The sequence below is a fragment of the Chiloscyllium plagiosum genome, unplaced genomic scaffold (genome assembly GCF_037043375.1).
Source record: "Chiloscyllium plagiosum isolate Xiang-an unplaced genomic scaffold, Cpla_swu_hap1 HiC_scaffold_22, whole genome shotgun sequence".
Taxonomy (NCBI): domain Eukaryota; kingdom Metazoa; phylum Chordata; class Chondrichthyes; order Orectolobiformes; family Hemiscylliidae; genus Chiloscyllium; species Chiloscyllium plagiosum.
In genome coordinates this window covers 40,790,742-40,816,684 of record NW_028270160.1, presented here as the reverse complement: position 1 = coordinate 40,816,684, position 25,943 = coordinate 40,790,742, and the positions used below count along the sequence as shown (strand labels likewise).

Here is a 25,943-nt window from a genome sequence, read left to right as displayed (position 1 = left end):
AATGGAAATACTTAACCTACTTTAGAAATTATTTTGAAATTTCAGAACAATTATTAATTAAGGTTAACTAAACAAAATTACAGCACAGGAACAGGCCGTTCGGCCCTCCAAGCCTGCACCAATAAAGTAAGCAATGACTTGTGAATTGATAATAAAAAACAAGGAATGTAAAATGTCTGTCTTTACTGGAGAAGACAAAAATCCCAGTAACATGTGAAAATCAAAACAGTGAGGAACCATCATAGTTACTTTTCTGAGATCGGTTTTACAGTAAACACAAAGGGAACATTTAAGAAACAAAATATGACCTTTGAGAAAAAGAGTACCAGAAAGTCTCATCTTCTTGAGCATACAACAAAGACAGCTTGTATACTAAACACTGCCATTATGTTCCACTGGTTAAAATACTTTATGCACAGCACAGAACTGGAAAAATCATGATAGTTAATTTTATTTTGCTTCATCAAAGTGTAATGTTGTATCATCAAATCAAAGTGTTTTGTTAGGTAACCTCTGGTTTCCTTCTCCTCACCTTCCCCTCCCATTAAAATCTCAAATAGCATAAAATAGGAAGTCTTTATACATAAATGGATAAGCTATTTCAAACATTCTAACTATTTTGTTAGGGCTATAACAATCCACATGCACGGCCAATGTTCTAAAGAAAATGAATGAAATGCAAAGAGTTTCAATAGACTTTATTGCTGATTAACTTTTTATCTTGTTGCTACTCCCAATACATCAGCAGTTTGTACGGTGGAAGTGCACTAGTAAATACACAATGTCAATCTGTTGTAAAGCAAGTCATACAAAGACTGAATACAATTCACTAGCGTTTACAAGTACAGCAGAGCACATTTTAAAATTCATTGCTACAATCACTTTAAAAAAATCTCCTGTAGAGTATATAATCTATTATCATTCACTGCAGTTTACAACCCAGGAAATCAAATCCAATTGAGGCTGACATTTTCAGTGCAGGGTCATTGAAGTTGAGGTTCTATGCTGTCCCTCACATGCCACAGCTTGTAAGTGACTCCAAGGAGTCTTTTAATTCTGCATTTTACCTAAATCCAGTTGGTTTGCTCTGCTATCTATAACCATTGAGAGCCATACACACAAGTCAATTGCCTGCAGCAGCCTTTTACCATCTTGTTATCAGAGTAGATTCTAACACAGTGGAACTCTCCAGTGTTTAGGCAAACAAAACTGTCAATAAGCAAGGCAGAGCTTTACCTCAGCATTCAATTTTCCTAAGAAAATGAAATTAATCAAATGACAGCAGATTGGTTTTTTAAATCTAAAATGTGTTGTTCAACATAACAATGGGTCTTATGGCTTCACAAGTGTACACAGGAGTCCAATCTTCTGTCTCCACACCACCATAAAGCAGAGTCGTCACTAAAAATGATTATAGTTGGCAGCAGCCACTGGTTGAAGTTGTCCCTGTATAAGTAGGAAGGCACCTATCATCTGCATCAACTCTTGTAAACAATTTGGTAAACTGATGGATGAAAGCTATTGTACATGCAGGATTTAATTTTTTATCTCTCTTCCCCACGCCCCACCCAAATATAAGCTCTTAAGGCTTCACTATTAGCACAAGGAAGAATTATTCCAGTAAAGGAAGCAGCAGCCATGTTTTTACTGCTAAAACCACTTTGCACGCTAAAAAGTGATTTCACCAGAAGTACGAACAAGCATGTGATTTTTGAAACTGGGGTTATAAATAAGATAAACGCAGTTCTTTTGCAACTGTACTACAATAAGAGTTTGTTAAACATTCCTTCTCAGAAGGTACTGGAAACAATTAAGATGAAAAAAAGATGAAACAAGTTTTTGCAGGAACAGGTTGACAAACTGTACAGAAAAAAAGTCCGTTACACTGAAGATCTGCAAATCTAATATATCTGCTCTCATTCAGGTTTCTTTGAACACCCCAAAACAGAATTTTGAGACAAGAATTGGCTTACATGGGGAAATGCTGGTAGCATCTTTGGACAAGTCTCTGGTTCCCTAGATATATATACCTGAAATTAACAAAAAAAAATTGAATTATTCCATACTTTTCAAAGTTGTCTGCTCAGTTCTTCTAAATGCTCATAATGAATACAGGTGGACATTTTGTCTGGAATGCACCTACATGCAACATGATGCGCTGCTCCAACAAAATAACAGTAGAGAACAACTGATCCATTAACTCCATGCATGCATACAAAATAATTGTTTTGGAAAACATTTCCACTCCATTTCTTGGATTCACCTTTGCCCTTCTGAAGGTATCAGCTCATGCTTCAATGCAATTCCACAAGGATTCAGCAACCTCCAGAACTGCAAACATCCTTCTGTACATGTTCTAGTCTGAACCTAATTTGTTTGATGTTAGCACACAAGCATTTTGCAAAAGGATCAAATTTTCACTCCTACCTGTCAGGCTGCCAATTTCAATTATATAGTTGCAAACACCACACTTGACCAAAAACTGAAAAAGTATAGTGCTGGATTTATGTGGATCCAAAGGTACACTTACCAACTGATAGTGTTTAAGTGCTCTAAAGAGCTGTTTTGCAGCATAGACAAGGTAAAGACACCAGTATTCTTGCAGGTATTGTCTTTTCAGTAATGATGGAATAAATCACTGCTTCTTTAAAGAAACTTGGCTCAATCATAGTGAATTTCACTGTAAAGGTTCATAACGTATTGGAGACACCCTTCAAAAGATAAAAGCAATGCATTCCTCAAAATTGTTAATCCTTTCACCAAGTCAGATATTATGCAAACAATCTTCACATGGCCTGATTTTCTTTGAACTGCATTTTCCTCCCCGTTAAATTAATTTTGGCTTATTTCTATGGAAGCACTTCAGTTTTTGGTAAACTTCCTGCACATAATAGGACTGGAAGTGAAAATGCAATGGTGGAACAAACAATAGAACAGCTCTACTGATCTACAGTGGCCTGGATTACATTTGCATCTTCTAACACAACCTGTTATGCAATGTCCAATGCTGTTAATAGCACATTTAAACTTAATATCATGGCTTGCTCAATTACTTCAGCATCAGTGTTCAAAATACCTTAAAGAAAGCCACTAAAGTTAGTTTGAATTGATACACTGAAAGATGACATGATTAAAGATACAGGTTAATGCTATCCATGATATTGCTTGAGAGCAAATGGAAGGGCCAACATGTTAGTCTATGGGTTCTTCTTAGTAACGGTTCATTTTAAGTAACTTTTCCCTATGGTAAATTTGTATTACAACTTCGATTTACTATACCATTGAACTGCTTTAAATTATTTTATAATTAACAATAAGTTATTGTTCAGCATTACTTGTTCATTGGGTACAGTTCCAGTGAATGCTGGAGAAGAGGTAACATTAGCATTTTGCAAGCCTTGCATCTAGTGCACTGATAATGATATGCTGCTAAATGCCAATGAAGTTACAAAAAAAAAACACCCAAAATATCTCGTAACCATTGAGACAAATAGTCATCTGCAGTATTTAAAGACATGTTATGTTCACTGCATTAAAACTACTGCACTATATAATTTTAAAAAATCATTTGAATCAAAATAAAAAAGGCTCTAGTCTTTGTCGATTATTCACCCTGGAATTTTTTTGCAGTAATTTATTCAATTGAAACCAATCTTAGACAATGAAAACAGTGACTTAAATAGTTACATTCCAAATTATAACATTCACTGTCCACCCATAAGAATATGGGCTACATCATAGCCATTAACAGTCCAAAAGAAAAGTCAGACTTCCTTCTGCTTGATCCTTTCTCTTGCTTGTCACAGCTCAAGCTCAGTCCTTCAAGATAACTTGGTAGAATTCACCAGGATCCAACAGCCATGTAATTGCCATACAAAATGGAATATTAGTTGAAGCTCAGAGACAGTTAAAACATGGGAAGGATATCCACTCATCTTTCCCCTGATCTTCAGCTATCTTCAAGAAAAAAAGAAAGGAAAGTTACTGCATCAATGGCTGATTCAAGAAAGCTGTAACAACAAGTATTGGCACTGATCAAACATTTCCAGTATTGCACATTACCTTTTCATAATAAACAATAAGTCATACTACACAAATGTGCACAGTAAGTTCTTCTGCAACAGCAATGCATTATATCCTATGCTGGATTTAAAGTTGCTCTGCAAATCTATGCTTTTACTTAAAAAAAACTAAAAAGCACCATGGAATTTCCAGTTAGCCAATGGGCTCTTCTTAGTAACAGTTCATTTTAAGTAACTTTTCCCCATGGTAAATTTGTTACAACTTCACGATTTACTATACTACTGAACTGCTTTAAATTATTTTATAATTAACAATAAGTTATTGTTCAGCATTACTTGTTCATTGGGTACCGGTCCAGTGAATGCTGGAGAAGAGGTAACATTAGCATTTTGCAAGCCTTGCATCTAGTGCACCGTGATAATGATATGCTGCTAAATGCCAATGAATTTGCAAAAATAATCACCCAAAATGTCTGAGGACTGAGGATCCAAGAGATCTTAATTTCTTCAAAAAGTGTCTTGGGTCCAAGCCTCCACCCAAGAAAAGTTCTTTGGGGTTAACGTCTCATTCAAAAAAGGATCAAGTGCCTGCTTCAGGGAAGTTTCAAATGTGTCACCCACGACTCTTTTGGGCAAGTTTAATGGAGAGGAAGAGATACCGTAGAGGATTTTCGTGCCAAATTAAGATTTTTCAAAATGTTAGGGAAACTGCACAAAAACAATAGACGAGTATTGTCCCATTAGGTGGAGGAGAAACTTTTACACCAAAAATAGGTAAAATGAAACTTGGTCCTGGAAACAAACTGCCATAACAAAAAAAAAGGGCCTCCAAAATGCATGGGATTATCAAAAAAGGATATCATGAGTTAAATTTTTTTTAAATTTTAATGTATAGTAAGTGAAGTTCGCAGATAGATATCAAACAGAAAGAACAAAATTAGGAACTAAGCAAACTGATCAAAAGGATTTAGGTCTTTCAGACCATGGGCCAATTTGTGACATATCTGCTTCAAAACAGATTAAAGTCAAAAGGAGTCAGTCATGACAAGAAAAGCTCAGAGACTGTTAGTGAAAGGGGTCTTGAGGTTACAACAATAGATCATTTGATCACAAAAGGTACCTAGACATTGAAAGAAGTAAATCAGAAGAAATATGCAGAAGAAATCTTTAATTATATATTTGCTATATAAAACACAGCACAAACATGTGTTGCAGTCGGTCATTCTAGTTACCGACTTAAAGCTTATTAATGTCTTTCAATCGGTGTCGCTTCTAAACCCTTGCATTTATCAACAATTGGAAAGACCTGTGTTCAGTTACATTTGCAAAAAAAAACTTCAAAACAAGTGTGAAGATAATTAGCAACTCATCAGTAAACATTCACAATTTATCACACCATAGTTTGAAGGAAAGTGTAGGAGTAAAATTTTACTGTGACTGAGACATCGTCAATGAGGCAAAATATTTTAGTTTAACCACATTAAGTTTCTATGGCAAAATGCACATAAATCCCTTTGGAAAACAGACCATTCAACCTGGCTAGACAGTAAGTGTCTGTCTGAATCACCATCAAATGAATAATTTACTTAAAGCCCTCTGTAAACAGTCAGGAGTGAAAATTAAATATAGGGCTCCAAATGAAAAGGATACATAGAATACCCAGGAAAATAACCTTCAAAATTAAATTCTAAAACTAAAAGTGGATGTCATTTTAAAAAATGTTGGCTCATCAACACACTAAATATTGTAGTCAATGCCGACTGAACATTTAGATCTAACTGAACTCACTATGGAAAATGTCAATTAATCCACATACAACGTATTATGCACTGAGAAACTTCTTTGACTGGAAGGTTACAGCAGAGTAACTCTACTAGTTAACAGAAAGCTTAATAGCAGTTTATCCATTTCCTTGCTTCAAAGTACAAAACAAGTTCAAAGAACTATCTGGAAATCCATGCTTCAGTAACAATGATGGGGAAACCTGCAGTAGACTTACTTGCAGGTTCTTAAGAATGGTAACAGCAGCACATTAACACCAATTATAGAAATGTTTTTAAACAAAGTTAGGGAAAGGGCACCATCTTCAAACTGTACAAGGCCAAATACACAATGCTGTTAAAACTTTTCATTCTGTACAAAAGAAGGCATTCTCTCAAGTACAAATAGTAAAAGAACCTTCGCATATAATGTGAAATAAAAACAGAATGTGCTTGAAATGCTTAGCGCATTTACTAGCATCAATAAAAAGATTTAACATGGAGTAGAAAAGGATTGAAGGCTGATAAATCCCCAGGGCTTGACAATCTACATCCCAGATTACTTAAAGGAAGTGCCCCAAAAAAATAACAAATGCATTGGTGGTCATCTTCCAACATCCTTTAGACTCTGGAACAATTCCTATAGATTGGAGGATAGCTAACATAACACTACGATTTAAAAAAGGAGACAAAACCATAGAAGGCTGTGAGGAGGATACAGAGAGGTAGCAATGTGATTTGGGAAGGCTGAGCGAGTGAGCAAATGCATGGCAGCATTATGCAGATAAACATGAGGTAATCCACTTTGGTAGCAAAAATAGGAATGTGGATTATTATTTAAATGGCTGTAAATTGAGAGAGGGGCATGTTCAAAAAGACATAGATGCCCTTGTGCACCAGTCGCTGAAAGCAAGCAGGCAAGTGCAGTACATAGAGAAGGCGACCAATTGCATTTTGGCCTTTGTTGCGAGAAGATTCAAGGACATGAAAAAGGATTTCTTGATGCAATTGTACAGGATATTGGTGAGGCCACACCTGGAATATTGTGTGCAGTCTTGGTCTTATCTGACAAAGGATGTTCATGTCACATAGGGAGTGCAGCAAAGATGCACCAAATTGATTCCTGGGATGGCATAACCGACGTATTAGGACAGACTGAGTCAGTTAGGATTGTATTCATTGAAATTTAGAAGAATGAGGGAAGATGTCAGAAACCTAAAGAATTTTTACAGAGTTTGAAAGGTTAATGCAGGATGTTCTGGATGTTGGGGGAGAGAAGACCTGGGGTCATAGTTTAAGGATGTGAGGTAAACCTTTGAGGACTGTTACGTTGAAATTTCTTCATCCAGAATGGTAAGCCTGTAAAATTCACTATCAGAGAAAAAAAAGGTGTTTCAGGCCAAAGCGTTTGATATAGGTCATTGGTAAAAGGATCAAGGGATATTCGGCAAGGGCGGGATGAGGTAATTGAACTCAAAGATCAGCCATTATTATAGTGAATGACAGAGTATTCCCAAGGGGTCAAATGGCCTACTCCTGTTTCTATGGTAGGAGTTCAGTAATGGAGGAGGATAGAAATCGGATAGATACAATGCCAAGTTAAAAAGGAAAACAATACAGAAATGCTAAGAAACTTGAAGAGATGTGGCTGAAGGCTAGTCACATACCTGTGACAGAGATCGAATGGAAGGGCTAGTTGAATGTCAAGTATTCATAAAGAGACAGCATAAAGAAAAAAAAAGTGACAAGACCTCGTTTTTTGTGGACATACAGAGTACAACTCTTAAAAGGCAGCACACAAACATGGACAGATTAGCTAAGTTAGGAGGGTCAAGTTTACCACCAACTTTCCTTTGAAGGTGGAGACAAAACTACTCAAAAGAAATTATACTCGATTGCGAGTACAGCTTTCTTTAAATCACCACTTTACATTTTTTAATTATCTAAAAGAATTTTTAAGGTGGATTTAAACATTGTATAAATTTCAAGCAGATAGTCATGTTATAACTATCACTGACTCGCTCCACAGCTACAGCTCATGAAGGGAATACAACACTGAATATTTACTTTGCTCAAAATAGTAACTATCTGGACAAGTGATTGCTGTTAAATATTAGATAACAATGGGTACGTGGCAGAGAATACAATGTAATGTAGAACTGAACATTATAATAAATATTCACATGCAATTGTAAAAATGCTAGTCTCATTTTTAAATTCTCAAGATGACAGGTAGATAACAATATCCTAGAATTTTGGTTTCAAAGATATTGGTAAATTTAAAAAGTTGTTTCTGCCTGAAAACATGCCTGTTAATAATACTTATTAGATTACTTACAGTGTGGAAACAGGCCCTTCGGCCCAACAAGTCCACACCGCCCCGCCGAAGCGCAACCCACCCATACCCCTACATTTACCCCTTACCTAACACTACGGACAATTTACCATGGCCAACTCACCTGACCTGCACATCTTTGGACTGCGGGAGGAAACCGGAGCACCCGGAGGAAACCCACGCAGACACGGGGAGAAGGTGCAAACTCCACACAGTCAGTCGCCTGAGGCGGGAACTGAACCCGGGTCTCTGGCGCTGTGAGGCAGCAGTGCTAACCACTGTGCCGCCCAAACTTATAGTTTGTAAAATCGTAGGGGAGGAGGTAGAAAGAGAAAGGGAGGGAGAGAGGACATTTCATAACATTTCACATCCTTTAGGGATGGAAGCTGCCAACCTTACTCATGTGAGTCCAGACCCATAATAATGCTGTCGGCTCTCAACTGCCCTCTGGGCAATAAATGCTGGCCTTGGAAGTTTTGTTTGTAATAAATGTTAATGTGATGTCAGCATCTCTGGCTATAAACAGCATTTATTGCTCATTTCTGTTTGATCCCATGGTGGTAGTGATGAGCTATCTTTAAACACTGCTGCTTGTGGAGGATTGATACTCACAGTGCAGTTAGATCTGCAAGATTTTGACCACAAAGAGGAGCAGCAATATAATTCTAAGTAGTGCGTGGTTTAAAGGAAATTAGCAGTGATGGTATTCCCATACATTTGTTGCATGTCCTTCTAGGTGCAGGTTTTAAGGTGCTGCCCAAGGACCCTTGGTGAGTTGCTATAGTGCACTTTTAGATGCTACACAACACCCCTGTTGGGCAGTAGTGATGGGAATGAATGTTGAAGGTGTTGGATATGATGGCAATGAAGCAAACTGGTTTATCCTAGATGGTGTCAGGCTTCAAGTGATGTTAGAGCTGCATTCATCCAGGCAAATAGAGAGTATCCCACCATATTCCTGACTTGGGCTTTGTGGATGGTGGACAGGCAGTGAGGAGACAGCTGTTGGTTGATCCTGCACCAGTTCTCTTATCAAAAGTAGCCTACTGGGCACTCGTATCCCAGAATTCCCAGCCTCTGACCTGATGCTGAAGGTACTGTATATATATATCGATGATCCAGTTTAGTTTCTGGTCAATAGTAACTTGGAGTATTTGTGATGGTACATCTAAAGATGGTAATGCCAAAGAATGTCAAGAGCAGACGGTTAATATTCGCTTCCTAGAGATGGTCATTGCCTGGCACTTGCAGATCAGTACAACATCTGGTTCTATAACTGGCAAGTGCTAGGTACCATTCAGATCACGCTTGTGGACTCAATATTCTTCAATGTCTGAGTAGTGGTGAATAGTGCTGAATGTTGCACACTCAGCAATGAAAACCTCCACTCTGGTCTATTGGAGGAAATAAAAGAGCACAGATGAAGCAGTGAAAACTGGTTGGGCCTGGCACAGTACAAAGAAGAACAATACTGCACAGGCCCTTCGGTCCCCCGAGTCTGCGCTGGCACATTTTGCCATGAGGAACTTGGGCAGTGATAGTGGGTTTTTTAAAAAGTGAGTTTGTATACATAAAAATCCAGAAACAAACTTTAAAAAAAAAGTGAATCAGCATTTGAAAACTTTAGCCCAAATACAGATGCACTGCCCAACATTCCTCGTGCTGCAGTGAATTAATCAGAAAACAAGCACAAGACAACTCGTGGTTAAACTTGACAAACAAACAGCAATCAAATCCTAGAATCAAAAGGGTAGGAGATGAGTATCCAGCATATTGTGCCTGCTCTTTGAACAAACTAGACAAGTAATCCCACGGTCCTGATATTTTCACATAGTTTTGCAATTTTTCTTAACTTTTTTTATCTAATTCTCTTTCAGAAGTTGTTTGCCTGCACTCCCCTTGAAGCAGTGAATTCTAAACCCAAACTGTTCAGTACACAGAATCAAATGAAAAGAATATCACCAGGAACTCAAGATGGACATCAACCCAGTACAATGAAGGTACCCTATCACCCTCTGCTAAAATTCTTTAACCAACTATCTTCACTCTGCATTCTCTTGTTACCATTCCTCGCCTTGTCAAAACCCGTAATTTTTGAACAATGCAGTACAAATAATGATGGCAAAGAAACAATTGATTTTACTAAATTGATTCAATATGCTTGTGACCCTGAAATACATCATTCTGCCATAATGAAAGCAAATCAAGGAGAAACACAAAACATTGTTACTAGAGGCTGTTTTGCCAAGTTTTGCAAAATGAAAGTAAGTGCAAGGATAACTAATTATAGTGACATTAAAATCTTAAGTTTGGTAATATTAGATAAATAAATGCAATCAAGTGTAAGTGTGGGTTCTGTTTAAATATCTCTTTTTAAATAAAAAAAACATCCTTCCCTTGGTTTCAAATGGAGGGCAAAATATTGGGTGGAATGATATTGTTGCTGGAATAACAGCTATTACACAGGCAAAATGTCCCAGATCATATGTTGGTAGCAAGTCAAACTGTCAGCACTTATCATTACTCCAATGAAACTGACAGCAACTTATGGCATCTGCACATGTGGAGAATTATAGAAATGCAGAATGTAGAGAGTTATTTAATACTTCTCCAGCGAGCGTACTTTTGACAATTCCCATCCTTCTCCCAGAACCTTCCAGGCAGAAATCATGGAGAAAAATAGAATGGACTAAATATTTCACTTGTAAGCAATCTTAGAAAGAACATTACTTTGTCAATGTAGAATTGGGTTGTTAGCAACACATTAACTTCATAGTCACTGCCACACCTGCCTGAAAAGCTCCTTTTACAGAACGACTTGAGGTTCTGCAATTAAGTGATCAAAAAAATTAGAAAAATCATTTCCCTTTTCAAAACTCGCTTCATTTTAGCACCCGTCTTAATCTAGTCATTTTAATAAGTCTTCAGATAGCAAATTAAAAGGCAAGGTGTTTTGAATTCTTGGTTTGCTGTGCGTGTATGCCAGTGTGTTTGCCACGTGCAGGCTGACATGTTTGCTGGTGTACACCAAATTGACTGTATTTTTGCTAACACCAATGCTGGGTGGCACAGTGTCCACACACTCTTGGAAATACAAATCTGCAGTTGAAAGCCCAAATATCAGTTCACTAAAGTCAAACCTTATAGTATAGCAGAAATGACTTAGCAGCGTTTGGATTGATTAAACTTGCACGAAATTTCGCAGTTTTTTAAAATTAACCTGTTCAGAGATGTTATTGCACACCATTTGAAGTGCAATAGAAATTACAGAACCAGAAAACAAAATAAAAAGTAAAAGCTTGAGGCTCTTATCTGAATGCATTCAGTAATTGCAACAACAGATGAGTTGACAAAGAAAAAAATAATGAATATGACTAGACATTGGAGACACAGTTACAGAATGACCAAGACTGGAAATTCAATATTCAACATTTCAGAAGAATCGCCAAAAAAGCAAACGCTGGAGTGGGATGGGATTTAACTTTATTAATAAAGGCTAATATCAACTCTAATAATGTTGGTGCAATGCACATCATGATGCACTCAATTTGGATCAAAATAAGGAATAGCAAAGGAAAGAAGTTGTGGGTAGGTCCCACATGCTGCATCCAAAAGACTAAGAGCACTGTGGAAGACCCCAGTGACCCCTCACTCAAACTCTTCTCCCTCCTACCATCTGACAGAAGATACGAGAGCATTCGGTGTCTCATGGACAGACTGTGCCAACAGTTTCTTCCCCCAAACCATCAGACTCCTTAAACACAGTATGATCAGATTCTTTTCCTTATGAAATTCTTTGCACAAATTGCTGCTAGGACAATGCCTATTAATTATATTCTTCTATTACACTGTAATTTGCGTTGTATCGATGGATGATGATATGAAGGCATCCTCTTCAGGGTCCGGTGCATGGCAGCAGCTGATGAGCCTGGGAAACTGGACCCTAATGGATGACAGAGGTGGCTGGGGAGCACAGAGCAGGACTCTGGAATTGACATTGAGGCGGCAGCTGGCAAGCACAGGGACCAGATGTCAGCTGCTACATTAGCACAGGCTTCAGCATAGGAGATGGCTTCAGTCCGTCATTCGGTGGCCCGAGAATCGTTTGGGTGGCCTTTGCAACATCTTCATTCCTGCAATCAATGAGAATGGCCCTTGGGGCAGCTTCTGTGGAGTCTTCCGGCCCAGTATTCCAGCGGCATGGTGCACCAGTACTAACTTGCAGCAATCCAGGAGCCAGCAAGTGAACTAAGATGGACTTTGTCTTAATTTCTTTTAAAAATCTATCCCTCTGTTATTAACATGGGTGCCATGGTTTAGCAACAAACACTTTTCACTGTATTTTTCTTTACAAAATGGTAAATGTGACAATAAATGGCTATTCTATTCTCATTTAAAACTGAGATGCAAAGGAATTGCTTTACTCAGTAATGAATGTCTGCAATTCTCTACCCAAGAGAGATGTGCAGACCAGACCACTGATAGCAGTTAGAGAATGCAGATAGATTTTTGAAATATCAGGGAGGTGGCAGTCATGTTTGAACTGACATGAAAGAAAGGAGGCTTGGGACAGATCAGTCATGATCTTGTTGAATGGCTTAGTAGGTCAGAGAGACTGTATGACCTGCTTTTGGCCCTATATTATCATGACAAAAGTGCTGTTTAGATGGATTACTTCAGCATTGCAGTGACCTTCTCCCAGGTCCCAACAGATGTTCCCATCATTCTCAAGCAACTTCTCTTACCTCCCCAATATGAAGCTTCCTAGAAAGAGAAAAAAAAATGATAAAAACACCCCTAGATACCTTCTGAAATCAAACAGAACCGGATACTGCACTATATAAGGAGATTTCAGGATAAAAAGGTCTAAAAAAGCTTGGTGGACAAGGGGAGGGATGGAGGAAGAGCCAAAAAGAGGGTCACAGAGGTTTGGGAAAGGAACTCCAGACTTGGTCAAGACACATGAGCAATAATGAAGCAAAGAAAATCAGGATGCACAACAACATGCCACAACTGGAGGAGCGTAAAAAGAAGTGTGAGATTTAACTATGAAGGTTAGTTGTGGTAGGGAAGGCTATAGAAGACAAATTAGATTCTAATTATTAACTAGTTCAAGTCTGCCTGAACATTCCAGATTACTGGACATTCTTAAAACACAAATCATACTCCTTGAAGTCATTATCACAATTTTCTAGAGATTTAATGTGCATTCAAATACTGATACATTCATAACTGATAGATCCTGGAATGAGGAACTAGATATTTTACGAAGAAAGCATATAGCTATGAAAAAACATTGCTATACATATATCTAGACTTCAGAGACTAAAGAGAAACATATAGAAGCATAAAAACTATGAGTAGAGCATTCAGCCATTTGAGCCTTTTGGTTGATCCTTCAACTCAAAAACCTTTTAAGTAATGTCCTGTTGCTTATTACTGAAGTAGTAGCAGTCACAGATTTGGAAGGTATGATTGAGGAGGTTTGATGAGTTGCTGCAACACATCTTGGAAATGGTATACACTCAACCACTATACATTGGTGCTTAGGTTGGTGGAAGGAATGCCAATCAAGTAGACAGCTTTGCACTGGACTTAACCAATGACCTATACTCAATGCACTGCAAATGTCTTCTTCACTATCTTGTTTAACTGTGACTCCACTTTGAACCTGTTCGCCTTGTTCAGCAACTCTCCCCAGGACTTTACCATTAAGTGTCTAAGTCCGAGGCTGATTTGCCTTTCCAAAATGCAGCACCTCACATTTATCCAAATTAAACTCTATCTGCCACTCCTCGGTCCCTGGGCCCATCTGATCAAAATTCCCCTGTACTCTGAGGTAACTTCTTCGCTGTCTGCTACACCTCCAATTTTGGTGTTATCTACAAACTTACTAACCATATCTCCTATGTTCACATCTACTCAATAGCCACTCAATAAAAATCTGGAATTAAGACACAATAAGACGACTGAAATTGTCAGGAAAAGCCCAGGTCAGGGTGAAGTTTCTGGGTAGTATGTGACTTGGTTGAACTGAACTTTGAACTAACATAACAGATCTCAAAACATATACTATTGTGGGCAGCTGTACCAGCAATTTCAGAATAGTGCCTGCTTTTCCAGTCTAATTGACCCAGATTGCACCAAGAATACTAGGTAGACAAATGGATACTCAACTCTTAGCTAGATGTTCCCATTATTGTAGTCCACTTTCATGGACACCAAAGTACTATTTACATTCACAGCTTATACTGCAACAGGATTCAATTGCACAGCTGATCAACTTTGAAAAGTTTTGTTTCTTTCCACAGTTTTAGGCAACTATTAGACATAATGACCTTGATTTTATAGTTAGCAGTGAAGTAAATGATGCTCACTTCTGACATTAAAGAAAGTTAACCATAAAGATAAAGTGATCTCTATAGTATAGTTTTCACCTTTCCCAACATTAACGTAAATTTGCTGTTGGGTCTAGGAGATCCTCAGGCATCCAGCAACAGTAACAATCAACCAAGACAAATGCCCAACAACAATGAAGTATTCTCAAACCGCAAATCAAGAAATCAAATGCATCAATTATCCTTGACGACCAAATAAATCGTAGAGACAGAAATTTTAAAAGTTGGATCAAAGTTTCTACCTTTAGCTTAGTATTTCACATGCAGAATTTAAAAATGTCAAACCAAATGAACAAAAGTTGCATTCCACAAGAGGAGCTAATGCCAATGTTTAATATTAATTATGAGTTGGTAAGGCTTCAAAATTTTAATTGCAACTCATTCACAAGGTATACAACATGTTGGGATTTTTCTTTAAAATAGGTGGTGTTAGGGTAAACAAGGGGAAATTGCCATCTATATCAATTGTTTGCATGTGGGAACCAAATATAATATTTCCAAGTGTACTCATGACAAAACTGGGGTGGAAATGCAAGTGGTGATTATGGTGAAGAGGCTTCAAAGGGTTTTAAATACGCTCGATGAGAGACATGGCAGATAGAATACAATTTTCAAAACTGTGAAGTTATCCACTTCGGCAGGAAAATGAGAAATGCAAAGTACTTCTTACATGAAGACACTCAGGGAAACACTAAAGGACTTAGTTCTTGAGTCAGTGATGGCTATCATACAGGTGCAGCAAGCAATTAGGAAATCAAATGCTATGTTGGCCTCAACTGTAAAACAATTCAGTACAGGAATAAAGAAAGTATTCCTAATTTCAAACTCAATATTGATTTGAAAATCTGTCTTCAACAGGTGTTTAAATGTATATAATCCAACTTGGATCAGAGATTCTCATTTAAAGTAAAATGATGATGAACTTCCTGTAGCAGTACTTATAGCAAGTCAAAACAGAAGTAATATTCCGACACAATTTAGAGACAGCCCCAGGATCAGGCTGCCATTTGATCAATCTCAGGTTTTTTGAAGTTTGCGGGGGGGGGGGGGGCCTCAACAATGGATTGTGCTTCACTTGGATTGCAACCAAGTAGCTCGTGAGCACAGAGTCTGGGTGCAGGCCAAAGTATAAAATTCAAATTGCATTTTACTGCAGGTCCATCTGCAAGTATGTAGTTGGCCCTGCACAATTAAATTTCACAGCACAATTTTCCCATTCTGCTACAAATCAATCTGTATAATATGCAACCCAGTATAAGATCTGCCAGAGGGGTTTCTCTGGTGCAGTAGAGTCCCTATATCAAAGCCAGCAGATCTGGTTCAAGTCTCACCTGCTTCAGATACCTACAGCATCTCGATAGGCCTATGGTAAATTATGAGAGATCTGCCAGTCACATGGCCCGGGTTCAAGTTCCATTTGCCCTAGACATGTGTGATAATGTGTTGATTGAAAGCAAAATTAAAATCTGCCAGTTAGGGCTTTTGTAGTGCAGTATTAGTGACCCTCTCTAGAGCAGAAGACCTAAATTTAAGTCCAACCTGTTCCAGAGGTTTGTCAATAATATATTGGAAAAATATTGATTAAATACATCGAAGACCTGCAGTTTTATAGGAATATAAAATGTCTAATCCTTTCTGAAAACAATGCTTGTAAGGCCCACAGCAGAGGCTTCTTTATCAATACTTTTAGTTTGCTTCCCTGCTGGAGTGTGAAATCAAATTGTAATAAAAAAAAAACTGGCTTCAAAAATTGGGCTAGGATTTGCCCAGGTTAAGACAAATACAAAACATGCTCAAGTTTACTAAAAAGCTGTCAAGATGAAGCCAAAAAGCCTGTAAATGTATATGCTGAAAAAAATCTCTGCAGAAAACATTTATGCTTCTTCAAACAACAAATCATTGTTTACTGGGAAATTATTTATGGGAATTCCCACAGATAAACCACTGATACAAAAGCATTACCAGAAACTCCCAACTAGTAAAATTTGGGGACATAAATCGTTTATTTCAAGAATCCTATTCCAGCCAAAATATCTTTACTCAGGACAAAGTTCCATTCTATCTACTTATGCTTAGCTTTTGGCTCAACTAATTTTTTTTGCTGCACCACTTAGTCACCTTCAACTTTATGCATTTGACCCTCATCAACACCTTCAAATCCACAGCCTAATCCACATTATGGGATTCCACTCTTTTCAATAGAGCATATCACCAGTCAAATGAACAAATTGAATAAGTTTGTCACAACTGGTTTATCCCCAATAACCATACTGAGCTGAACAATATCAAGTGCCATTAGAATCATGTTGCCCTGCCAATACAATCCTTGAGGATCAACCTCGAAATAAATCGGAGACTCCCAGCTTAATTTCTCCACTGTCTTACCTTTCAAAGATGCTTTCTCAACGAAAGAACAGCTTCAACTGTTTTGGCTACTCCTTTCATAATCATGAATCCCAATTCCCCAATCCCATCTTCTAGTTTCTCTACCATTTTCCACAAGGCCCATTGCTGACCACATTCTCACAAAATTGAAGGTCATCTATCCTTTTTAACCCCTTGCCAGCTAATATTGGAAATGACTCCTGTTCCTTAGGTACTGTCCTAAAACCATTATCACCCAATCAAACTCTGTTTCAATGGACCCCCACTGTCCTCTTACAAAGTGTCGCATTTTCTTAGTCTACTTCAACATACCATCTCCCAAAAACCGTGCCTACCAGTCACATAATTTAATCTTTGTATCTCTAGAATCAGATATCAGCTGCTCCACAACAGTCGTAAGAAGTTGCAAATCGACACAAGGTATGATTTATTCTCAACAAGTGCCCAGTTTCACGAAATCATTTTTCAGTTCGACACTTGTCCACAGCAACAGCTTGGAGGTTTCTCCACCCTACCCCTAATCCCCTCTTCACGGCCATGCTCCTTTTGGTGACAGATATGAAGCGAATTTGGGTGGGATGGGGCAAGATTGCTGACAGAAACATAAACTGAAAGGCTTGGGGAAACAAAACCTAATGAAAGCAAAGTTCAAGTTACCAATAGTGCCAAAAGCAATAAATAAAACCTCAAATTGACAAAATAACTCAAAATTACAAGCGATAAAACAGGAATAAAGAATTTGACAAGCTTTGATAGATGCTGAAGACAACATCAGCACAAAAGGACTACCGCATTGATTGCTAAATTCAATTTTCTGCATTGATACATATAGCACAGACCAAGTGAATTAGCAAACCTCAAGTCAGCTTCAAAAAAAGGCACAAAGTAGCTATCATCAAAACCTGGATACAAAACGACATAATTGGGAGATTAATATGTCAAGTTGTCTTTAGAAAGAACATGAAAATAGTCATAATTTCTCCACCTTGTCCCAAGGGATACAGTTGTGACATTAGAAAAGATGTCAGTAAGAAGGAGTAGGTTTAGAAACTCCAGGTTGGATGGAACAGAATAGGATGTAAAACTTGTTGGGAGCTGTTTATGAACCTCTGCGTGGGTTTCCTCCAGGTGCTCTGGTTTCCTCCCACAGTCCAAAAATGTGCAGGTTAGGTGAATTGGCCATGCTAAATTGCCTGTAGTGTTAGGTGAAGGGGTAAACGCAGGGGAATGGGTCTGGGTGGGTTGCTCTTCGGCGGGTCGGTGTGGACTTGTTGGGCCGAAGGGCCTGTTCCACACTAAGTAAGTAATCTAATCTAAACCTCTAGGTAATTTGAAAATCAGAGCGCCTTATTGCAAAATTATATACAGCTATGGACTTCATTTTCTTTTACAGAAGATGAGAGAAGCTAAACATCTAGAGACAAAAGGTAGTAATTGACTATACATTTCAACACCATTACCAAAACTGCCCACATCTTGGCTCATATGTCTCTGAAACTCTCACCCATGTATTTGTTATCTCGGCATCCTTGGCTGATTTCTCACGTTTTACCCTCCATAAACATAACGTCATTCAAAACTTTACTCTGCATGTTATAACTTGCAGCAAATCCCCTGTGGCCATCATCCCTATGCCCACTGACCTACATCTTGACATTAAGCACCACATCCATTTTAAAAATCACATTCTTGCACAATTTCACTCATCCCTCATTCTCCAAGATATCTACTCCTCAGATTCTATCCACTTGAACACCTCCAATTTTAAATTTGTCATCACTGGTTGGCTATATCATTAGTCACCAAGTCCCACAAAGCTCTGGAATGCTCTTTAAACTTTACCTCTTTTTCTGCCTATAAGACACTTAAACCCTAATTCCTTCATCAAGCTTTTGTCCACTTTCCCCAATACTCCAGTAGTTCAGTGCTCCTGTGAAACATCCTGGGATGCTGTGTGCTAAATGCACCACATTAACAACAACATTGAATTTTCTGGAAGAATGGTATTCTTGAACCGAACCAGGGAGATTCTAACCAATTAGTAAGATAACAGTAACAATAACCAAATAGAATTCTTAAATTCAAAAGGGGGAAAGGCAGGTCATGAATGAGACTTTAAGAATCAGTTGAACATCTGGAAATAATACATACAAATTCAGTCTTTGAGAAGAGGAGGCCAAAATATCAGAAAAATAGGCAACACTAAACAATTAAATGAAGTGCAAGGATAATTCAAATAAACAAAATGTAATCAAGAAGCTGATAAAAGTAAAAGGTAGCAAAATTTCCAGACCAAGACTTAATGGCTTTCATCTCAAGACATTATGAGAAACATGGCAACAACTTCTTCACCGAGGGTAAGTCATTGCTTTCCAAAGCACTTATGATCCAGGTATTGTCCCTTATCAAAAATGATTAGATCATTCATGGATAGTATCAGACATAGTACTTTCCCCACATATCAGTCAAAATCTGGAAGTAGCTCATCAAAAAGATACTGAGATTATGTTTTGAAATGTTTGCTTGACAGAGTTGCTGGACAAAACTATTAAAAGTTACAAACTCAAAATAAGTTGTACTGTAGATGCTAAGATCATGATTGATCTATACAAGTGGTGGCACAGGCCCAAAAATGATGGAATGATTTACTCCAGTGACTAACTACTCAAACACTGAAAACTATTCCACAGCTGCCATTCTGCCTTCCAAACTTGCAAGCTCTTAAATTCACAAGGAGAAGGGCAGTGGATGCACGGAAACACCATCACCTACATATTCCATCATCAAGCTACAAATAATTCTAATTTGATATTCTAAATACTGCTCCAGAGTCACTGGGACAAAAGCCTGAAACTTCCATGTTAAAAGCTGTCGATATTAATCTAAAATTTGCTGGGTTGCCAAAATAGAGTCAATTGAAAGTACATCAAATGGGAAGGAGAAGACATATAAAGGAGAAATCATAAGAGCTAGGAACAGGTTGAGGCAATTCAGTCTCGAGCTTGCATCACCTTTTAATACGATTGCGGCTGATCCCATCTCGGCTTCAACTCCATTTTTCCTACCCACTCCCCATAACCCTGCAACCCATTACCAATTAAAAACATCCATCGCCTCCTTAAACGTCCCAGCATCTACCACACTCTGGGGTAGTGATTTCCACAGGCACTCAATCTTTTCAGAGATATAGTAATTTCTTATCTGATTCAAATCTACTACCCCTTATTTTAAACTATGGCGACTTACTCAAGATTATCCTACATGAGGGAACAGTGTAGGGAAAAAAAAAGTGTGCTGCTGGAAAAGCACAGCAGGTCAGCAGCATCCAAGGCAGGAGAGTCTATGCTTCGGGCATAAAAAGGAGGGTGAGGGGAAGGTATCTGGGAAAGCGATAGGTAGATTCTGGTTGAGGGGGGGGTTTGGTGGAAGTGGTAGGTTGGAGGTGAGGGTGGAGCAGATAGATGGGAAGATAGATAGACAGTTGGGAGAAGTTCAAGTGGGCTGTGCTCAGTTCGAGGGTTGGATCTGGGATGAGAGGAAAACAATGAAACTGGTAACGTCGACGTTAATGCCGTTTGGTTGGAGGGTCCCAAGGTGGAAGATGAGGCGTTCTTCCTCCAGGCATCGGGTGGCTTAGCTTTGGCAGCAGAGACAGCCCAGGACTTGCATGCCATTGGTGGGGTGGGAGGGGGAGTTGAAGTGGTCGGCCACACAGGATGGTGGGGTTGTTTGACGCATGTGTTCCAGACATGTTTCTGGAAACATTCTGCAAGTTGGCGCCCTGTCTCCCTCATGCAGAGGAGACCACATCAAACGCAACAGACACAGTCGATGAGTTGTTTGGATATGTAGGAAAATCTCTGCTGGATGTAGAAGGATTCTTTGGGGCCTTAGTTGGAGGCGAGGGGAGAAGGTGTGAACACAGGTTTTGTATCTTTTCATGGAGGCAAGGGAAAATGCCTGGAGTGGAGGGTGGGTTGGCTTTGGTTGAAGGGCGGGGTGGAGGACCTAACGAGAGAGTCGCAGAGGGAATGGTCTCTGCAGAATGCAGATTGGAGTGGTCAGGGAAATATATCTCTGGCGGTGGGGTTTGATTGTAGATGGTGGAAACTGCAAAGGATAATGCACTGTACCTGGAGATTAGTGGGGTGAAGGTGAGGAACAGGGGGTTCTATCCTTGTTGCAGTTGGAGGGGTGGGATTCAAGGGCGGAGGTGCAGTAAGTTGAGGAGATCACGCAGATCAGGAAATTGCGGTCCTTGAAATAGGAGGCCATCTGGGATGCCCTGGAGTGGAATTGTTCCTCCTGGGAGCAGATATGGCACAGGCTGAGAAATTGGGAGTAAGGGATAGCGAGGGGGGGGGGGGGGTTAGATGCAGGTTTAGTTCAGCTCACTGTGGAAGACGGTGTGTTTGAAATAGATGTCAGTATTGACTTGATCGCTGGAGATGGAGACAGAGGTCCAGGAAGGGAAGGGAGGTATCGAGATGGTCCAGGTGAACTTGAGGTCAGGGTAGAAGATATTAGTGAAGTTGATGAACTGGTCAACCCCCTCATGGGAGCACGAGGTGACACAGATACAATCATCAACATAATGGAGGTATAAGTAGTGCCAGTGTAACTGCGGAAGATGGACTGTTCCATGTATCTGATGAAAAGATAGGCATAACTGGAGCCCATGGCTACCCCTTTAGTCCGAAGGAAGGGGGATACTCAAAGGAGAAGTTGAGGGTGAGGACTAGTTTCGCCAATCAAATAAATGTGTCAATGGAGGGGTACTGGTTGGGTAGGCAGGAGAAAAAATAAAAATGGAGGGCTTGGAGGCTTTCCACATGGCAGATGGATATGTTCCCACGATGATGGGGTGTCAGCAGCCAGGGAAATGAAAGTTATGGAGGTGGTGGAGGGTTTGGGTGGTGTCCCGAATGTATGTGAGGAGTTCCTGGACCAAGGGGGAACAGGACGGTGTCAACATAACAAGGATGCTCCCTCATATGTCCACTTTGATAATTCCCTTTAGAAGAATGGGAGATGAATCTAATGGAGGTGTATAAGATGCTAAACTCCAGGCAGTACAGGCCTAAACTGGTCAATCTGCCTTCATAAGGCAAACCCCTAATCTCTGGAATCAAATCCAGAGAACCTCATCTGAACTACCACATTCTCTACCCTCCTTCACCCACCCCCTTAAGAATGTGAACCAAAATTGTATGCAATACTCCAGGTACCATCTCACTAGTGTGCTGTACAGTTACAGCAACATTTTCCTCCTCTCATTCCTTTAATAATAAATGCCAAAATTTTATTTGCCTTTATTACCTGCTGTACCTGCAAACTGTACATGCATAAGGACACCAAATCACACTGCACCAAAGCACTCTGAAGCCCTCAAACTTAATTCATGTTAAACTGTGGCAAATTTTGGCACATTCACCTAATGTATCCATATCCGCTTGAAAATTAGTTATTTCTTCATTGCAACTAAGTTTCCTATCTATTTTAATGCTATCTGCAAATTTGGCTATGGTACTTCCTATTCTCACAAAGTCATTAATATCTAGAAGTTGAGACAGAGCAGGCTGACTACCTGCTCTGATCTTTAGATAAATCCACATAAATAAATTCACGTGTGATTGTAAGCATTGTATGGGTAGGATTCTTGCAGTCTTTTTTTTTTAAAAGTGTGATTAAAAACTAATCCAAGACTGATTTTGAAGCATTTCTATGTGCTCACAACAAGAATTCCCAGATTTAAATGGGAACCATTGGTTTGTGCCAGTTTTAATAAGACACACATTCATTTTGTAGCAGCTGCCTCTTGCATTTCTCACACAAATGGAAGACTGAGGTAACTGACATTTTTTTCCCTGCTATCTGTGCTAGACAGATATTCTGCATCTGTGCTAGGGAGATTATTGTATTTTAATGGTTACCTGGTAGATAAGCAGAGAAGGAAAAATGGATTTATAACAAGAGGTCTAAGTCTCACTCTCTCTACCCTCTCAGTTTTTCAAGCCTCTCAGAAGGCAAAACCTGGGCAGAAAAGCAAGTTGGGGAAACAACCACTCATCAATACCTTAAAAGATTTTTATAAACTTTGCCACCATCAATAACTGAACAATTGCAACATCAATTAAAAATCTAAAGTTTCAAGGGGTTCAGAAAAGATTTAAGGATGTTGCGAGGGCTTGAACTACAAGGAAATGCTGGATAGGCTGCTGCTGTTTTCCCTGGCGCATCGGGAGGTGAAGGGGTGACCTTCTCGAGGTTTATAAAATCATGAGGGGCATGGACCGGATAAATAGACAAGGTCTTTTCCCTGAGGTGGGGGAATGTTTAGTACAAGAGGAAAAAGGTTTAAAATGGACCCAAAGGGCACTGTTTTCATGCAGTGGGTGGTGCGTGTGTGGAATGAGCTGCCAAAGAAAATAGTGGAGGGTGGTACAATTACAACATTTAAAAGGCATCCGATTAGATATATGAATAGGGAGGGTTTAGTGGGATATGGGCCAAGTGCTAGCAAATGGGACTAGATGAGCTTAGGATAGCTGGTCGGCATGGATGAGTTGCACTGAAGGGTCTGTTTCCATGCTGTACATCTCTGTGACTCGGACACCCCTTTAAAACTTCTATCTTGTATTTGATGTCACATTTTTAACATGCTCTCCCTTTGAGATTAGCAAGAAATAAAAATCTCCTTTGTTTCACTCAACAAAACCTTGTAATTGCTCAATTTTAGTTAGTCCTATGTTTTAATTGAAGCTCGATAGCTACATGCTTTAAAAAAAAATTGACGCAACGGGAGGGCGTTTAAAAAGGTGACTAATTCACCATTTCTCATCTCGTCATAACAATCTGATCAGTATTTAACTCCTCTAACGTCACATTCCATCTTTCATGCTTCAAATCATCTAAAACTGCTTACATTTATCCCACATTTCATCTACCTTGCGTAAAACCACCTTGCGAATGTTAACCTTCCGACTCTGTGCAACTTTCTTCTATCTTAAATTGCTTCACTCCAAAAATGACTGTGACATCAACCCTCTCTTTGCAATCCCTTGTCTTTCCCCCATCTTCGGAGGTTGTATCTTTAGCATTCTTCACCCTACATTAGTTCCCATCAATTCCACTGCTTATCAATATTTAAGGATACTATTTAAAAATAAACTCTACGCTTTTAGTCACCGCTAATGTCTTCTGCACTATACTATCTACTTTTGATTATGCCACTAAATCACAATGCAGTTTCCAGTATTAAATATCAGCACTTGCCACAAAGGACTTTCAGCATAGTCATTGATATACAGCATGAAAACAGACCTTCAGTCCCGCTCATCCCTGTGGATCAGATATCCTAAATAAATCTAGTACTACTTGCCAACATTTGGCCCCTATCCCTCTAAACCCTTCCTATTCATATACCGATCCAGATGCCTTTTAAATGTTGTAATTGTACCAGCCTCTACCAATTTCCTGGTAGCTCGTTCCATACATGCACCAGCCACTGCACTAAAAAGTTGCCCCTTAGGTCCCTTTTAAATCTTTTCCCTCTAACCTTAAACCTATGCCCTCTAGTTTTGGACTCCCCCACCTCAGGGAAAAGACCTTGCCTATTTATCTTGTCCATGCACCTCAATTTTATAAACCTCTAACATCACTCCTCAGCCTCCAATGCTCCAGGGAAATTATCAGTTTCTCTATAGCTCAAACCCTCCAATCCAGGCAACATCCTTGTACATCTTTCTGAACTCTTTCAAGTTTCACAACATTTTTCCTATAGCCAGGAGAACAGAATTGCACGCAGTATTCCAACAGTGGTCTAACCAATGTCCTGTATAGCTCAACATAACCTCACAATTCCTATATTCAATGCACTGAAGAATAAAGGAAAGCATACCAAACATTTTCTCCACTATCCTATCTATCGGAGTCCACTTTCAAGGAACTATGAACCTTTTGGTTCAGCAACACTCCCCAGACCTCACTATTAAATTCATAAATCCTGCCCAGATTTGCTTTTCCAAAAGAAGCACCTTGCTTTTATTTTAATTAAACTCCATCTGCTACTCCTCAGCCACTGGCCCATTTCATCAAGATCTGGTTGTACTCGGAGGTAACCTCCTTCGCTGTCCACTACACATCCAATTTTGGTGTCACCTGCAAACTTACACATCCAAATCATTTATATAATCTCAAAGCAGTGAACCCAGCACCAATCTTTGTGGCACACCACTGGTAAGTCTTCTACCTTCCAGCAGGTTCTGCATCCAGATAACTAGTTCTCCTCTACTCCATGTGATCTAACCTTGCTAACCAGTCTACCATTAGGAACCTTGTTGAATACCTTACTGAAGTCCTTATGGATCACACTCACCGCTCTACCTTCATCAATCCACTGTTAGTTCTTCAAAAGATTCAATCAAATTCGAGAGACATTATTTCCCACACACAAATCCAAGCTGACTATTCCAAACTAGTCTTTGCCTTTCTAAATTCATGTAAATTCTGTCCCTCAGGATTTCCTCCAACAACACGCTCACTACTGATATCAGGCTCAACAGTCTCTAGTGCCCTGGCTTTTCTTGCCACCTTTCTTAAATAACAGGATCACGTTAGCCAACCTCCAGTCTTCTGGCACCTCACCTGTGGCTATCGATGATACAAATCTAATCTAAATTGCCCGTAGTGTTAGGTAAGGGGTAAATGTAGGGGTATGGGTGGGTTTCGCTTCGGCGGGTCGGTGTGGACTTGTTGGGCCGAAGGGCCTGTTTCCACACTGTAATCTAATCTAATCTAAATAATGTGAGATTCCCCTCCCTTGCGCCTAACCTGTCTCCATATTTGTAAAAGAAAAAAAGTGGGCGGCACGGTGGCACAGTGGTTAGCACTGCTGCCTCACAGCGCCAGAGACCCGGGTTCAATTCCCGCCTCAGGCGACTGACTGTGTGGAGTTTGCACGTTCTCCCCGTGTCTGCGTGGGTTTCCTCCGGGTGATCCGGTTTCCTCCCACAGTCACAAAGATGTGCAGGGCCAGGTGAAT

The 25,943-nt window shown here is 39.4% G+C and overlaps 1 protein-coding gene across 4 annotated transcripts in view; it reads right to left on the bottom strand.

Annotated features, from left to right (window-relative positions):
• Positions 1 to 681: 681 nt before the first annotated feature.
• pwwp2b (PWWP domain containing 2B) overlaps positions 682 to 25,943 on the bottom strand; it is a 43,672-nt gene continuing 18,410 nt past the window's right edge. For 3 of the 4 annotated variants that reach the window (XR_006314915.2, XM_043712556.2, XM_043712558.2), the window contains one exon: positions 682 to 3,957. The gene's annotated coding sequence lies outside the window, so the exon portion shown is untranslated. The remainder of the gene's footprint in view (positions 3,958 to 25,943) is intronic. The other variant, XM_043712557.2, reaches the window with a different exon arrangement.